At 40.0% G+C, this 17,568-nt stretch overlaps 1 pseudogene; it reads left to right on the top strand.

The window, feature by feature from the left end:
* The first annotated feature begins 216 nt into the window (after positions 1-216).
* LOC127561213 (small ubiquitin-related modifier 2-like) lies at positions 217-6,040 on the top strand (annotated as a pseudogene).
* Positions 6,041-17,568: the final 11,528 nt, after the last annotated feature.

The following is a 17,568-nucleotide window of genomic DNA, read 5'->3' as shown; positions in this document are numbered from 1 at the left end:
AGGGCTGCTCATCCACCTTTAGTGTCCACCTGGCACTCTCACCTGTGGTGCCAGGGAGCTTTAGGATGCATAGCAGCCCCACTCTGATAAGCTGTCTTGGCAGATGGGGTAAAACATATTAAGGTCTCAAATTCATTGGTGAATGAGTGGGGTGTTTCTCCCCAGCATGCGAAGCCTTCCTCCACTGGAATAAGAGGATGAGGACAATTTATTGCAATGGCCAAGAAGGTGGCTGAAGCAGGCTCTGAGGAGTGCTTAGGGCTTCGTCAGACACTGATGATGCCAAGGTCATGCACCACATCCCAGGTTGTCACCATTCTTTCCACTGGACTCTAATGATTCTGGAAGAGAGACCGAAGCTAATGATGTTGTACAATTCTGTCTCACTTAAATCCAATTCATGCATGAGTCAAGAATATTATCCTGTGATATCACTGGTCCTTTCTGAAAACAAAGGACAAACTACCTCTATGAATCATTCAGCTCTATCATTTATCTATCCATCCATTTTCTAGCCATATCTATCTATCTATCTATCTATCTATCTATCTATCTATCTATCTATCTATCTATCTGCCTGTCTGTGTCTGTCTGTCTGTCTATCTATCTATCATCTATCTATCTATGTCTGCTGTCTATCTATCATCTATTTCTGTTCACAAATCTATGAAGATGTATCTATCTACCTATCTGTCCACACATCTATGTCTGCCTATCTATCTATCTATCTATCTATCTGCCTGTCTGTATCTGTCTGTCTATCTATCATCATCTATCTACTTCTGTTCACAAATCTATGAAGCTGTATCTATCTACCTATCTGTCCACACATCTATGTCTGTCTGTCTATTTATCTGTCTGTCTGTCTATCTATCCATCTACATATCTATGTATCTATGTATATCTATCTGTTTACATATATATCTGTCTATTATCCACTTATGTCTGTCTGTCTTTATGTTCTTTCTGTCTGTTTCTATCTCACTCTGCCTCTCTTTTCCTAGTTTTTGTCTTTTTCTCTCCACCTATCCACACCCTGACCTTTTGTTTCATTAGTGTAGGGAATGTCTGGTGTGGCAACTCCCAGAATTCATATTATTGCAGTCCTCCAACTCATTTATAACTTATAGTTTTAGACAGCTACCTTAAGATCTGAGCTTAAGGGAGAGAAAGTATGTGTGAGAGGCGAGACTCAGTCCTAGCTTTCTGATTTTAAGATGACCAACCCTTCCATCCTTCAGAACAATTTTGTCAAACAAATAGGAATGGGGACTACTAATCCACACACAGGATTCTTACAGGCTGCATATTGACTTAGTTTTAAAATATAATATTATTTATCCTTTATCATATTTTAATTTACAAATTAACATTTTAATTTGGTTCTGTCGCACTTTGGTAAATTATGGGCTGCAGGCAACCTATGTACCCTGTATTGACTGTTCTGACTTAGAACATGCTACTCTGTGCCTCTTAATACTCACATATATAAACATATTAATACGTTACTTTGTCAAACTTTTTTCACATGTATATATTCTTCTCATTGAAGGTGGTGTAATCTTCCCCCATTAGATTAGAAGGTCCTCATTAAACTAGAGTAGGGCCTACATCTGTCCCATCAGACTGGAAGTCCCCTGAAGCCAGAGTATCGCCCTTCTCCATTTAGTGAGAAGTTTCCTGTACTTGGGTGCCATGTATTCTTGCTTTCACTTGCCCAATACTCACCACTGGTCTCTCTATATGAAAGGTGCTTACACAAGAGGATGTACCCCAAAACCTTTTTTTATATTTTCCAACTCAGAGGCATGAGTCGTGGAGATTTGAGAGAGGGAGCTCAGGCACGAAAACCAGCATCCCTTCATTCTGTACCTAATTCTCTTCTCGTTGCTACGACATCAGAAAATTTCAGAGATTCAATGTAAAGCAAATTTAGGCTTTACATCAGGAAAAAACTTTCTATCAATTAGAGGGACTCTTCCTTGTATGACCACTCATGAGGTATATAACAATGGACTAGCTAGCCACCTGGATTCTTTTCACATCTCAGATTTAGTCATTTCAGCCACTTATTAAAATGACAAGTCGAAATTGGCATCCATGGAAGAAGCACCCACACTGATGAAATCACAGCTTCTAGAAACAGGCAGGTATTGAAGGACAAGATGCCTTGAACTTTGTGGCTGCTTTGTTACAATGTTAATACAAATTGAGCTAGAGGTCCACTAAGCCCTCTAGATCTTAAAAAAAAAGAGGGATTATTTTATTTTTATGCCTTCCCCCATGCTGGATATATTTGGGTAACACTTTAGACCTAAATAGAAGACTTTGCATTTATCCCTAATATATAAGATTACAAAAGAAACCACTTCAGTTAAAATATATTTATCAAAGTATATAAACAAACATACAGACCTCAAAATTAATACTCCCTGAGTTAATTTATACTACTATTTTTAGCATTTTGAAATCTTTTAGGATACTGATTTTGTTACCTAACATGTTAGCTATTCCTCACAGCTTTACTTTATTTACAAATTTGATAAGCATATCATCAGTGCCTTCATCTAAGTCTCTGATTAAAATGTTGAATAGAATAAAGAGTAGGGCGGAGTTCCACGCTACTCCACAGCAGACTTCACATCAGGTTGATATTGATCTATTTTTCACCATTATTTCTGAATCTACCCTACTCCCTTATTTTTCCATCACATCCACAAAAATAATGGTGGAACCGGTATAAATACCTGGATGAAGAACAGACTTGTTATATTTTACACAAGTACCTGAGCTACCCGTGTCATAACCTTATCAAAAAAAGGAAATGAGTTTAGTCTGACATTCTTTGTTCTTTATATATCTATGCTATCTTATATGCTGTATACTTTTTATGTGTGTATTTGGGAGGTAATTGGAATAAATTCAGTTGGTACAATTCAGATGGGCAATGCTAGAACACAGCCCCATCATCACTAATTTACCCTAGTCTAGGATATGATGTATGTGAATGTCCTCATATATCAGTGACTATACAGATAAGAGAGACTCAGGACCAGAGTCTGCAGATTCTGAAGCTTGGTTGCCCCCCCCCTACATTAATTAGTCTCTCTCTTTTTTTGCTCCTGATGCTACTTCTTACTATATACTCAAGTACAGGCTGGTTGGATATAAGAATACACCAATTTTTTTTCCATTATCTGGCTCTCTTCAATACTCCAGTGGAAATGCCCATCAATCAGCTGCCACTCGAATCAGCTATTTTCCTGGGCCCTCACTTTGGGGGAATATCCCAGAGGAATTTGCAAGCACAAAGTCTTTGTTCTCTCTCCTATCTCTGTGCCCTATTCTATGCAGATAGCTTATAGTGATCACTGCTTCCCTTTCTAAGTGCTCACAAATCATCCCTTTAATGATGCTTTCTTGAATTTTTCCAGAAATCAAAGTCATTCTCACTGGCTTAGAGTTTGAAGAACCTATTTTCTTCCCCATTTTGAAAATCAAGATACCTTTTATTCATCACCACTTGCATGACACTTTCGCTACCCTCCCTCATTTCCCCCCCAAAGATCACTGAGAATGGCTCAGCAATAATACCTGCTTTTTCTTTCAGTACTCTGGATTAAAATTTATCAGGGACGGGTAACTGGAATTCAGTGAGAAAAGCTTGGTGGTCCTTTTGTTATTGTTCAGTCATGTCTAACCCTCCATGACCACATAGACCCTAACATGCCGATGGAGTTCATGAGTTTTTCTTAGAGTGGTTTGCCACTCTAATAGTGGTTTCCTTCTCCAGTAGATTCAGCAAACTTAAATTAAATTTAAAAAATTAAAATGTTAAGTGACTTGCCCAGGGTCATACAGCTAATAAGTAACTGAGGCTGGATTTCAACTCAAGTTTTCCTGACTCCAGGTCCAGTGCTTTACCTACTAAGTCATTTAGCTGCCTCCACATAATCCCTTATCCTTGCTTTATTTATCTTCGCTTTCTTAGTTATTCTTCTTGATAAAGGAAGAAAAAAGAAGCAGGTTGCTATATTGGTTAGAATGTCCAATTTGCAGTTAGGAAGGCTTAGGTTCAAATTTTGCTTGTGACAGTTATTAGCTGTGTGATCACAGGCAAGTCACTTAATCTCTCTCAGTAGAAACCTCAAATTAAAAGTGGTTGTGAGCTCTAAGACTATAAGTTATAAGTGCATAGTGATATGTCATGGTAGATAGTGTTCCCACACCCTTAAGGCATTGAGATAATGAAAACTTTAGCAAATAACAATTAAGCAATTAATCCACTGCCACCCAGAACACTGATCCCACTCCTTTAATCTTCTCATATTCATAACAGTCCTTTTTATTTTCCTTAGAATTCACTGCAAGCCTCGGCTCATTCTAGGATTTAGCATTCCTGGCGTTTTTCTTACAGGATGTACCTTTCTTTTGAATTTGTACTCAATTACTTGCCCTGACTTCCATCTTCTGTATATGTCTTTGAAAAAAGATACAATAGTTAATGAGTTTCCTGTGCATTTCCTTCAGTCTTTTTAGATAGATCCCACCTTTCCCCTTGTGTAATCATCTTTGTTTGTGCCATAGGAATTTTGTTCTTGAGAGTATCTTATCCATTTTGTGCCAACTTCCCCTGTAGAATTTTAAGCTATTGGAATTTTACCTTTCTTTACTCTGTATGCTTAGAAACCAGTTCTCCCCAAATCTAGAGTGTGCTTGTCAACTTTTCTGAAACCTGAGGGAGTGTTCTTCCCGTGCTCCTTGTCATCTCTACTTGGACATCGGGTTCCTTCCTCTTTGTCAAAATAAGGTTCAGAAGACTCTCTTATGTCAATTACATCTTCTGAAGGATGAATTTTCTAGCAATGCAAATCCAGAACTCTTCAGTTATCTTGATGTTTTTTACAAGCAAAAAAAATCTCTAATAGATACCTGCATAATTTAATTCCCTTTAAGTACTACTATATCATACATTTGAGTCTTCATTGTGATTTCTTTCTATAATACATCATGCATTAACTCCTTCTGTCCAAGAAAGCATTGAGTAGTCTTTCGCCTCAATTTTCTTTCCATTTCTTCTTCAAATGATCTTCATTCACAAATTTTCACTGCAAAGCCACCATCTAGAGAGATGATTTCCTTATAGGAGTGTATCTCCTTAATAAATAATATTAATCCATTGCTTCTTTTATCTAAAAAAATTATTTCTGAAAAGACTACTTATCCATTTCTTCTCAGTCTCCGTGAGGTTAGTTTCAATCCTACACAAAAGTACCATCACATCTATATCTTAAGCTCTGGTCCATAAATCCAAACCTCTTTATGAGCCTCCTCCTCCTCCTCCTCCTCTTTCTCCTCCTCTTCCTCCTCCTTCTCCTCCTTTTCTTTCTTTCTTCCTCCTCCTCCTTCTCCTCCTCCTCTTCCTCCTCTTCTTCCTCCTCTTCCTCCTCCTCCCTTCTACTCCTTTTCTTCTTCTTCTTCTTTTTCTTCTTCTTCTTCTTCTTCTTCTTTTTCTTCTTCTTCTTCTTCTTCTTCTTCTTCTTCTTCTTCTTCTTCTTCTTCTTTCTTCTTCTTCTTCTTCTTCTTCTTCTTCTTTTTTCTCTTCCTCTTCCTCTTTCTCTTCTTCCTTCTTTTTCTCCTCTTCCTCCTCTTTTTTTTTCTTAGTGAAGACCATCCTGGTGCCTCTTTTATGAAGTGGTAGCTGAGGAGAACCCTCCCCCCGACCCCAACACCCTCTTCAGACTTGCTATGGGAAGAAGACTAAGGAAGGAGTTGAGACTGAAAATCATGACTGCATTCATATGAAGGTGGCAGGGCAAGATGTCTTGGTGCAGTTTAAGATTAAGAGGCACACACCACTTAGTAAACCAATGAAAGCCTATTGTGAATGACAGGGATTGCCAATGAAGCAGATCAGATTCTGATTTGATGGGCAGCCAATCAATGAAAAAGACACACCTGCACAATTGGAACTGGATAAGATACAATTGATGTATTCTAACAGCAGATAGGAGGTATTTACGAAAAAGAGAACCTGTGACTTTACTCCAAAAATGTGCTTTCAAATAAAACAACATACAAGTAGTAAACCAACTTTGGTTCATCCATATCCTGACCACTGCAGCATAATTTTCTCTCTTCTTTGATTCTCTTCTACCATTCCTTTTATATAAAACAACTAGTGTACATGCACAGATATAATACATATTTTAAAAAACTAAATGGCAAAAAAACCCTAAATGACCAATGGTATATATTTTTTCCATTAGTGTCATATTTATTCAACTTTTATTTATGTATTCCAGTAACTTATATTGTTCTTATTGTTTAACAACATCAACAACACAATACGGAAATTCTCGCGTACCTTGTTTGATTGAATAATTTCAATATTTTTCTTTTAACATTGTAAAACCAAGAATCATTTTACAATTTTTTTTGTACATAGCAGTTACATATAGAAAAATCTCTCTCTCAGTAGGGAGAGTTACTATAAAGAAGGTAATACTATATAGTTTTTCCTTAAAATCGAACATCTTACTGTTTAAATAAATTTCTTGTTTAAAACAAATTTAAGAAGAAACAAGAAAATAGATTAGCCTTGGAATCAGGAAGATCTAGCTCCAAATCCTCCTTTTGACACATACTACCTGTGTGATTACAGGCAAATTGCTTCACTTTAATGAGCCTCAGTTTCCTAATCTGTAAAAAGGAATAAAAATACTTATAGAACCAATCTCACGATCTTACTGCTGTGAGAACCAAATGAGATTATTATGTAAAGACCTTTGCAAATCTAAAAGTACTACATAATATTAGTTGTTATCACCACTGTCAATCAACAACTATTTGTTAAACACTTGTTGTATGCAAGGTACTGTGTTCAGCCTTGGGGATACAATGAAAAGTGAAAAAAAAACACTATGCCTTTTCCTTTAGAAGCTTATTCTTTAATGGGGGAATTAAGATAATTAATAATGAATAATTTTATAATAGGTTGCATAAATAATAAAAATAATAGATAATACATAATAGATTATTAATAAATAACAAAAACTTGGTTTTAAATAGTACTTTAAAGCTTGCAAAATACTTAATATACTTTCTCATTTAATAATATTGCTATCTCTACTTTACAAATAAAGAAACTGATTAGTATCTGAGGCAAGATTTGAATTCAGGCCTTCCTGACTCCAAATCCTATGCTGTATCCATTAGCCGCCTTCATAACATTTATGCAAGGTACATAAAGTATAAATCTGAATCTCTATCTATAATAAGTAATCTCAAGGGAAGGATCTCAAATTTCAGAAAGATTTCCACATAGGGATTTGAACTAAGTCATCTCAGAGTAAAATAAAGAAAAATGGGAATTATCTAAGTAATGACATCTAGAATGAGCTCCCAAAAGTTTGCTTCTATTTTTCTCCCCTTCTCCCCCCAGATTCTTTCCTGATCTCCGACCATTAGGGAACTCTTACCTGAGCTCCCTGTAAGAAACCCAGTGAAATTCTGAGTTTAGGGGAAATGAGATCAAGAGGTTATTAACCAGATCCATGAGAGACAGACCTTCTGGGAGAATAAGGACATGGGCAAAATCAGGGATGTACAGGAGAAACAGTATGCTATGCCGGGTTGAATCAGGATTGGTGGTAGCAACAGATTTACAGACATATCTGGACAGATATCTTGAAGGAGTTCATACATCACTCAGACAGGCAAGCAACCTTTGGATTTTCTGGAAAATTTGTCTTCTATGTTAGATATATAATGGTCCCACATCCACGGGATTGGATCTGCTATGGGCCAGGCTACAGTCATCCAGCCTCTGTCCATCTCACACCTCCACTGCCAGTGCCTTCCATTGGAGATCCCTTCCACGTACTAACTACAAATCGTACATGTCCATAGATAGATCTCTCTCCATCAGAAAGTGAACTTATTGAGGGAGAGGATCCCTCTCTTTTTTGTTATCTTCCTCATCCCAGAGCCTGGCATTCAGTAAGAGCTTAATAAATGATTGTTGGTTTGACTTGAAACAAGAACTGGGCATTGAGAAGAAAATGGGGGAAAAAAATCAACTCTTATTTAGTAATAACCCGCTTAGATTGCTTTATGACTTTGGAACTGAGGCAACCTGGTGGTGTAGTCTCCCTGTTTAGACTTCACATGAGAAGCCAGGAAGCCTGAAAAAACCAAAGGTACTAAGAAACAGGCCTGGTGTTTCCATTCTGACTGGTCCCTCCAGACATGCTTGAGTTAAATGCCTCTATCTCAAGGCTTTCAGATGCATCTTTTCCATAGAGGGTTGAGATTCAAGGCTAAGCTTGGTGGTATGGGCAGCTAGACCTGTGAAGTTTGCACACTGAGCTGGCTGTCATTAAAGTCCTGCTTCATGCTTCCCTCACTAAGTCATATTGTTCTAGTGTTACCAACTCCCTTTTATGGAGTCTGTGGCTGAGGGCACTGGGATCCCTTGTTATGAGAGGGGAGACTGATGCTGACTTAAGTCCTCATCAGCGGAGGCTCAGCCTCCCGGGAGAGTGACTATAAGAACGCTTATCTCTAGTGGGAGTTACAGTTTACATCTTTTTCAGGTTTGCAAAATGTTTTATGTACATCATCTCACTCGCTCTTCACAAGAATTCATTGAAGCCCATGTTATTATCAACTCCATTTTATAGGTGAAATCCAGAGAGATGAAGCAGTTTACCTAGGGTTATCTGGGTCACAAAAAGGTTTTCTTAACTCCAGAAAGCAGTGAGTAAAAAGAAGAAAACAGACAAAAGACCTCAAAAATCTGTTTTTGGAGTCAGATGACCACATTTTAAATCTCATCTCTGACACATTATTCACATAGCCTTGAACAAGCGGCTTAACTTCAGCCTCAGTTTCCTCATCTGTATAAAGAAGGATTTGGTCAAAACAGTTCCTCGTGGCCTTTTAAACTGTGGATCAATGGTACTGTGACCTCGACATTGCCATTCTATTTACTGTATCATGCTGCCTCTAATAGTATGGCCATTGCTGATGATAACACTTGAGAGTGTCTCAAAGTTAATAAAATTCAGCTAAGCTGCACCTACATCTCAGTAAGGAGGAGGGGAGAGATGGGCAGTAGCCTATAGAGTGACATCTCTTCTCTTCACACTTCTCTGCTTTCCACCCCACAACAAACACTTTCTACCAATTCTAGTATTCATCCTTATATAGGTAAAAAAGTCTGCTATATTTTCAGTGCTCTTCCGTTTCTTCTTGATTCCTCTCTCTGTGTTGTCCTTTTGCTCCTCTCCCCATTTCTTCTTCTTCTCTTCCTCCTCTCCTTCCCTTTCCTTCCTCTGTATTTTCTCTCCCCACTCTGCTCCTCTTTCCTCTCTTGCCCTTTTCCCATGTTCCCCCCCTTTCCCTCCTCCATTACTTCCTCCCTTTTTCTTCCTTTCCTCCACTTTGATCAGTTTCTGGTTCTTTTGTCCTCTAGAGAATAAAAGAGCAAAATAGCTTGATTCTTCTCTCTTTCTGTCTTCCTTTCTGTCCCCATCTATACTACTCCCAAATTTGTTATTCTATACCCCAACCCCACAGTTCTGGGCAAGCCCTGATTTCCCAGCCAGACCAGAAGAGAGAAGCTGAGACAAGGTAGCCGCTAGAGTTGATTAGATTTTCTGTGGGTACCATCACTGGATTGTTTATTATCAATAAGACTTATGTTTAGCTTTATGTAGTGTTTGTCCATATCTCAAGCTGGATGAATTAGATTAGCTGTGAAATGTTTTATATACATCATCTCCTTGGAGTCTTACAGTAACTCGGGCTTGGGGGGAGGTAGGTACTATGTGATTATGCTTATCTGACAGATGTGGGGACTGAGGTTCTGAGGTTAAGTGGCCCGCCTTGACATTATCTTGGCAGCACAAGGGTTATTATCCCCCCTCCCATCTTGACAGATGAGGAAACAGAGGTTTGCCAATTAAGTGATCATCCCTACATTATCTGGACACTTTGAGGATTATTATGCTCACTTGACAGAGAAAGAGGGGAACTGTATCTCGAATGTTATTAGGGACTTGCCTAGGGTCACACTGCAAGCTTTGGCTCTAAGTATCAATGGACTTTCTAAGGTTTCATCTATGACAAGAGGATAAGAACCACTGTTCTGTCTCACTTGGATTGTGAAAAGAGTTTCTGGCTCTGGTTGGAGGGAACTATTACTAATGGGGTATAGGAGAGGGCAGATTCTGAATTACTGAGGCATTGGGACTGGACTGAAAGCTCTGGCTAATGGCTGTGTTTATAGCTCACAGCATTATTAGCTCTTAAGGCTGCTCGGCCCTCCTCTGTTGTCAACAGCTGAGTTTATTGATGGACTGGCTCCATTGATGTTTGCTTATTAAAGGCCAGGCGCATCACGGGATTGGAGCTGATCAGAGTGGGGGAAGGGGAGGAATAGGAAAAAGGGGATGGGGAGGGGAAGAGGGAATATGGAAAAAGGAGGGAAAGAGGGGGAGGGAAAAGAGAGGAAAGGACAGAGGTGGGAAAGGGAAGGAGAAAAGAGGGAAGAGAAGAAAGGGGAAGAGGAGCAGGAGGAAAACAGAGGGGGCTAAGGGAAAAGGGAAAGGGACTTGAAGATCTGAGAGAAGGAGAAAAGGGAGAAGGAAAGTGAGAGAACTGAACAGGAACATTCAGGAAGGACAGAGGACAGAGAAGGATTTGAAAGGAGGGAGGAAGAGAGAGAAGACAGAAGAAGTGGGAGAGGGAAAGGAGAACAAGTAAAGGGGGTAGAAGAATGAGGGAGGCAAAGAGGAGAAGAGGGAGGAGGGAGGAGAAGGGGGGAGAGCAGAAGGTTGAGATGAGGGAAGGGAAAGAAATGAAGGCAAGGAGGATAGAGAAGAGGCAGAAAGAAAAGGAACATTTATTAAGCACCTACTATATGCCAGGCAACATGCCAAGTATTTTACAAAAATTATCTTATTTGATCCTCATAAAGATCACAACATAGTTACTATTATTATTTCCATTTTAACAGTTGAATAAACTGAGACAGTCAGAAGTGAGTGACTAGTTTAGGGTCATCCAGCTAATAAGTGTCATGGGATGGAAAACTCGTATCTTGTTGTATATGGAGGAGTGTTTACATGCATGTGTATGTATTTGCACACAGGATCCTAAAGTCTATGGTTGGGACTATAACCTTAAGGGCAGAGCACTCGAAATGGCAAAACAGAGAAAGGAAAAAACTTGAAGGTCCCTAATAAAAGACGGACAACTTGAAGGAACCTTTAAGGTCATTTGGTTATTGATCCTAGACTGAAAGCTGGAAAAGAGCCTATATGTTGCCTAATAAAAATCTTTCTCTCTCTTTCTCTCTCTCTCTCTCTCTCTCTCTCTCTCTCTCTCTGTCTCCTCTCTTTCTCCCTCTCTTTTTCTCCATGTTTTAGATATGTATATGGATATATTGTATTTGTATATGTATGTATTTTGTATTTGTATGTGTTATATATATATATGTTTCATATATAATATATACATAAATATTTCAGTGTTTTAGAATTATATAGAGGCAGCAGGGGGATAGTGTCTGGAGGGTTAGCCTTGGAGTAACAAAGAGTTTGAATTCTGTGACATGTATGATCAGAGACAAGGCTCTTACCTTGCAGGGGCTGGGCAATTCTCTAAGCAGCTCAAAGGTGCCATAGTGCATGAAGTGTCAGGCCTGAACTGGGCAAGATCTGAGTTCAACCTTATTATCTGTGTGACTCTGAACAACTCACTTAAGCTTCATTTGCATTAGTTTCCTCATCTGCAAAATGGGGATAAAAATAGCTCCTATTTCCCTGGGGTGTTGTAAGGACTAAGTGAGATAATATATGGAAAGAATTTAATATAATGCCTGGTACATAGTAAGCACTATATAAATGTTATGTATTAGTATTATTAATCCTACACTTTACACATGAGTTATATTTGCCATTGTGAGGGAGTTTTCATAGTAGAAATTCTCCACACCAGGGAAATTTAAGGTCCAGATCCAAACCCTAAATCAAAAAGAACCAAAAAATATCTGACCCAGAAAACTTCCTCAATTTGCTTACATAAATCTCTCTCTCTTTCACTCTGTCTCTCTGTCTCTCTATCTTGGTCTGCTTTCTCTCTCTCTCTCTCTCTCTCTCTCTCTCTCTCTCTCTCTCTCTCTCTCTCTCTCTCCCTCCTCTCTTTCTTCCCCTCCCTCCCTCTCTCCCTCACTTTCACTCTCACTCTCACTCTGTGTGTGTGTGTGTGTGTGTGTCTGTGTCTGTCTGTCTCTGTCTCTGTCTGTCTGTCTCTATCTTTCTTTCTTTGTCTCTATCTCTCTGTCTCACCAAGAAACTGAACTGAGGTTTTTTTTAACTCCAAGTTCAGTGCTCTTTCCATTAACTACATAGTAAAAATGCCACCCTTGAGGGTGGATGCCATCTGGGTTGTGACTGAATACATATATTTATGTTTCAGAGACAGTGTGATTTCTTGTAAAGAGCCTTGACCTCCAAGTTAGGAAGTCTTGATTAAGTCTTTTCCTCTATTTTGAGGGCTTAATATCCCCATCTATAAAATGCGGGGCTTGAATGAGATGATCTCCCAGGGTCCCCTCCAATTCTCCCACATGATGAAGTTTGTGAATCTATGTGTAAGACTAGCTCACATTTTATAATTTCCCCAGCATGTTCACAAACATCGTATTTGGTTTTAGATCCACAGGCTAGAGAATACAAGTATTATTAGCTTATCGATAAGGGACCTGAACATCTGAGTAGTTAAGTCAATAAGGGGCAGCATAGGGGGTCAAGTCTGAGCCTTTGATTAAGAGCTAAAAGGGAATTTAGCCATTATCTAGCCCAACTCCTCCTACGCGAGTGTCCCAGAGGGAGAGGATTGAGACACTTCCTGAACCAAAGAGTGGAGAATGTCAGAGCCGTTAAACCAAGGGGTTTAAATGATCACTGGGTCTAATGCTCACCTTTTACAGGTGAAGAAACTGAGGCAGAAAGAGAGAAAGTAATTTGCCCCAGGACCCACGGGTAATGAATAACAAAGCTGTGATCTGAGGCTGATGTGGGTGGAGTCTGGACTCCTGGGTGAGCATGTTCATCCTAGCTTTGCACAACCCTGGAGGGTCAGACTTCAAGTGCATTTTCTCTGTGCGTGTTCATCGAAGAGGATTCTATGAGGGATGGAAGAGTGAATGTGGGTCAGCACGTTTCTAGCATGTTAACAGGATCTCTACATGCATAAGCACACATGGGATGGTCCAGACTCTCCTGGGCTTTGAAACTGGCTGCCTCTTCTGGGCTTTTACAGCTAATGGGGGAAACCCATTTTAATCCTGATAACGAGATGGATCCATTAAAAGAATAAATTAACTGCAGACCAATAGATTATGCTTGTTCTGCCCATGCTTGGCAAATGGCTGCCTGACAGAGGGCTTCATTTGTTAAATTAATTCTTCTTTAGCATACTCAATCTCTTAATATTTGGAGACCAGAGGAAATGGAGAGAAAAGGGAGGCCGAGCCTCTATCTGCAGGGAGGTGGTGCGGTGTCAAGTGGAAACTGGAGCCATGGGCTCGAGCTGGGCCAGATCCATGTTGGCTTAACTTCTCTGGGTCTCCACTGACTCTTTGGTCTCAATGGCCCCTGAGATGTCTTCTGCCTCCAAGTCCATGATCCTTTAATCTTTGGCTGGGGAGGCTATTCCTTCCTCCTGGAACAAAGGAGGACTAAAGAAGTCTTCATCCATTAAGGAAAACTGGGAAAATAGGTTTTTTGGGTTTTTTTTTTTAGACTTGATTGGGGCCTTAGAGATCATCGAGGTCAAGCGTCACATTTTATAGATGAGGAAACTGAGGCAGAGAAAGTTAAAGGACTTACCAAAGGTTACACAGTAGAGGTTATCTGCCCTCAATTTCATAGATGTCCAAGGTTATCAAGGGAGCAAGTAACAAAGGTAAAATTTAAACTCAGGTCTTCTGACCTCACATCTCATTCCTCTCTACTACATTGTGAAATCTTTCTAGAACAGAGGTTCTTAACCTGATGTCCACGAGCCGCCAGTCTGTGGACGGATTTCAGGAGTCCTCGAACTTGGATGAGGGGGGAAAGACCTCCTTATTGCTTTCTACTTCTAATGAAAGTTACCATTTCTTTCAATTACAAAAAACCTTATTCTGAGGGGACTTCCCTAGATTAAAAGCAATTCCTCCTCCTCTTACCTCCCTCCCTGCCTCCATCACCAGTGCCACTAGCAGTAGCACCACTGTTACCACTACCACTACTACTCTTGCTCCTATTCTCCTACTTTTACTACTGCTTACACTCCCTACTCCTCCTTTTCCTCCTCCTACCTATAACTACTACTACTACCATCACCACCACCACTACCACCACTGCTACGACTACAAGTTCCTACTTACTCCTAGTTACTCCTACTCCTACACCTACTCCTACTTCTACTATTCTATTACTACTACTACTGCTACTACTACTATTACTACTACTACTATTACTATTACTGCTACTATAACTGCTACTACTACTACTATTACCACTAGCTAGATAATATTCATATAGCACCTATTATATTCCAAGCACTGTATTAAGTGCTTTAAAAACATTGCCTCATTTGATCCTCACCATAGCCCTCAGGAAACTAAGACAAACATATTTGCCCAGGATTGTGAAGCTATTAAGAATTTGAGGTTGAATTTCAATTGTTTTGGACTTCTGGTTCATTTTTATCTACTGTACCAATTGGATGCCTCTAAGGCATCCTCTTGACCTGGAAAAGGTGTCAAATCCCCAACTCCATAAGGTGGTAGATTCAGATTTTAATGAGATCTTACAGATCATAGAACTATGGATTTATGAAGTGATTTTTAGAGGAGAAAACTGGTCCCCTGATGGGGAAGGCAATTTTCCCTAAAGTCATATGGATAAATAAGAATAAATATAAATACAGATTCCTTTTTGAAATTTCAGACTCTTTCTACCATGGCTCAATCAACACCTTTCCAGGTGTTTTCCACGTTATTCCCCTTCATATCTTCTGTAGTCTGTACTGCTTCATTCACTATTCCTCATGGGCAGCATGTCATTGCTTTTCTCCAAGTCTTTGCAAGGCAAGGCATGGAGACTGATGTCTAAAATGCCTCCTCCCTCACCTCCGCTTCTTAGAATACTTCTTGTTGTTCAGCTATTTGGTCATGTCTGACTCGTCATGATCCCATTTGCAATTTTCTTGGTAAAGATACTGGAGGGGTTTGCCATTTCCTTCTCCAACTCATTTTACAGATGAGGAAATTGAGGCAAACAGGGGGAAATGACTTGTTTAAGGTCTCCCAGCTAGTTGGTGTCTGAGGCTGAATTTGAACTCAGGAAGATGTGTTCTTAACTCCAGGCTCTTCATTCTACTCACTGTGCCACCAGCTGCCCTGGCTGAGTTACATCTTCTATACAGTCTTTTCTATTTCCTTCAGGAGAACTTCATCTGTGTTGGTTCCCCCACAAGAATGTAGCTATCTTGAGAGCAGAGCTGGTTTTACTTTTTGCCTTGGTTCCCTTAGTGCCTGGCACAGGGCCTAGCACACAGCAGTTACTTAATCAATGCTTGTTGTTTGGCTGATGAGCAGAGGAGGGCTTCAAATCCAGATCCATTGTTTTTTCCATATCTCAGCCTTTCCTTAGCTGCAATAGCCAATCAGAGACTGTTTAACAGCATGCCCAGTGGGCTGGGGGCTTCAGGACGCTGACAGTCCACCTGTTTGACCAGACAAAAGCAGGAAATTGTGGCAAAGAGGTGGATAATTGAGGGCAAAGGGGGGAAAAATCTGCCTGTGGTTGGAGTGACCTACTGTGACCCCATTGCATTTCTGTTGGTATGCTTCTGATGGAGGCCTGCTGTTGCTCTCCCAGGGGAAGGGTCGCATTCTGGAGGATGGATGGGTTAGGCGTTGGAGGCTAGAGCCAGAAGCCACAGGGGAGGAAGTCCTCGGAGGCAGAACATCTACTTAGTCACTGGCACATTAACCCCAAGAGAGAGAAACAAATAATCCCCTTCTCCCTCTCCCCCCTCCCCTTGCAGACTTCTCTGCCCTGCCCTCCCTCTTGGCAATACATCATTGGGAGCTGAGATCTCATCAACAAAGCATCTGTTTGAACCCCCAACTGACTGACTCAAGAGAGGGAGGCTTTCTCCTGTGATGGAAGCAGCCCAGAAGCGGGACTTGGAGAACTCGGGAGCCTTCCCCGGCTCTGCTGCTTACTGCTTAATAATAATCATTAATATTTATGTAGACCTTTAAGTTTCGCAAGATGCTTTGCATATATTACCCCATGTGTTTCACATCATAACCTCACAAGATAGGTGCTATCATTGCTCCCCTTTTCATAGGTGAGGTAATTGAGACTGAGGGATATTTCCCTGACCTTCCGCAAGATCGCAGAACTAATGTCTGGTGGGTCGGTGACCAGTGACTTTGGGTAAGTCCCCAAGGAGGCAGCATGGTAGATTGCAAGGAAATTGGATTTTGAACCAGAGGATCTATATTTGAATCCCAGCTCCCTAGGAGGTTTTGGATAAGTCATTTCCCTTGCAGGGAGGTAGCCTTCTCATATGTAAAATGAAGAAGTTGGACCCTTTTCCCTGTAAATTCTATGATTCTGGCTTCAGGCTCCTGACAAATGTGAGTTTCTAGTCTGGGAGCTCTGGAAGCCTTAGAAAGTTAGAAAGAATAAGAGGAGGCTCAGCTTTGGATTCTTCTACTAGTAGGTCCAGTCCAATGGCTTTTAATTAGTAATAGTTCAGGAGTAAATAAATGAGTTCCAGCTCTCTTTGATTCTGGGATCAAAATATAATTGACGTTTCAATAGTTCTGCAGTATAACATTAGTTCTATCTGGGGATGCAGGAGTCATTATTCACGTTTTACAGAGAAAAAAAAACTGAGACTGAAGTATCCGAGCCAGGATTTAAGATAAGCCTTTTGACCTAAGTGCTCTGTTTACTAAGATATATTGCCTCTAATCATAAAATTTATAATTGGATGAAAAATTTTAAAAGCAATGAAAATAACCAGGGTATCAATTGTGTCTAATATATACAGTGTTTTGTATCCATAGGCCCCCATCTCTAGGACTAGGAGCTAGGAACTGGAAGCTGGGAGGGATATTATTGATCAGGTCATCTGATCCTATCATTTTACAAACGAGAAAACAGTCCTAGAAAGGTGAAATACTTTTACCACAGTCACTCAGGCTTAAGCCAGGATTCTAACCCAGATCTATTGAGTCTCAAACTAATAATCTTTTTTTTTCTTCTTTTTACTCTAACTCTCTGCCCATTTATGAGGAAATGGATCTGCCCCCGTGGGTTTTCTAATTGTCTTTTGACCGCACAAAGATCAGAAATATAGGAAAATGGACTGGAAATACAATAGGATGGACATGTCAGAAAAAAAAGAATTTTCTTCATTTCCAGGTGGCTAAGCTGTGACTAAAGGAGTCATCTTCAGCAAGCTTTACAAAGAGAAGAGAGAATTATC

Source organism: Antechinus flavipes, chromosome 4 (genome assembly GCF_016432865.1).
Source record: "Antechinus flavipes isolate AdamAnt ecotype Samford, QLD, Australia chromosome 4, AdamAnt_v2, whole genome shotgun sequence".
Classification (NCBI taxonomy): Eukaryota; Metazoa; Chordata; class Mammalia; order Dasyuromorphia; family Dasyuridae; genus Antechinus; species Antechinus flavipes.
This window is presented reverse-complemented; position numbering and strand designations above follow the sequence as displayed.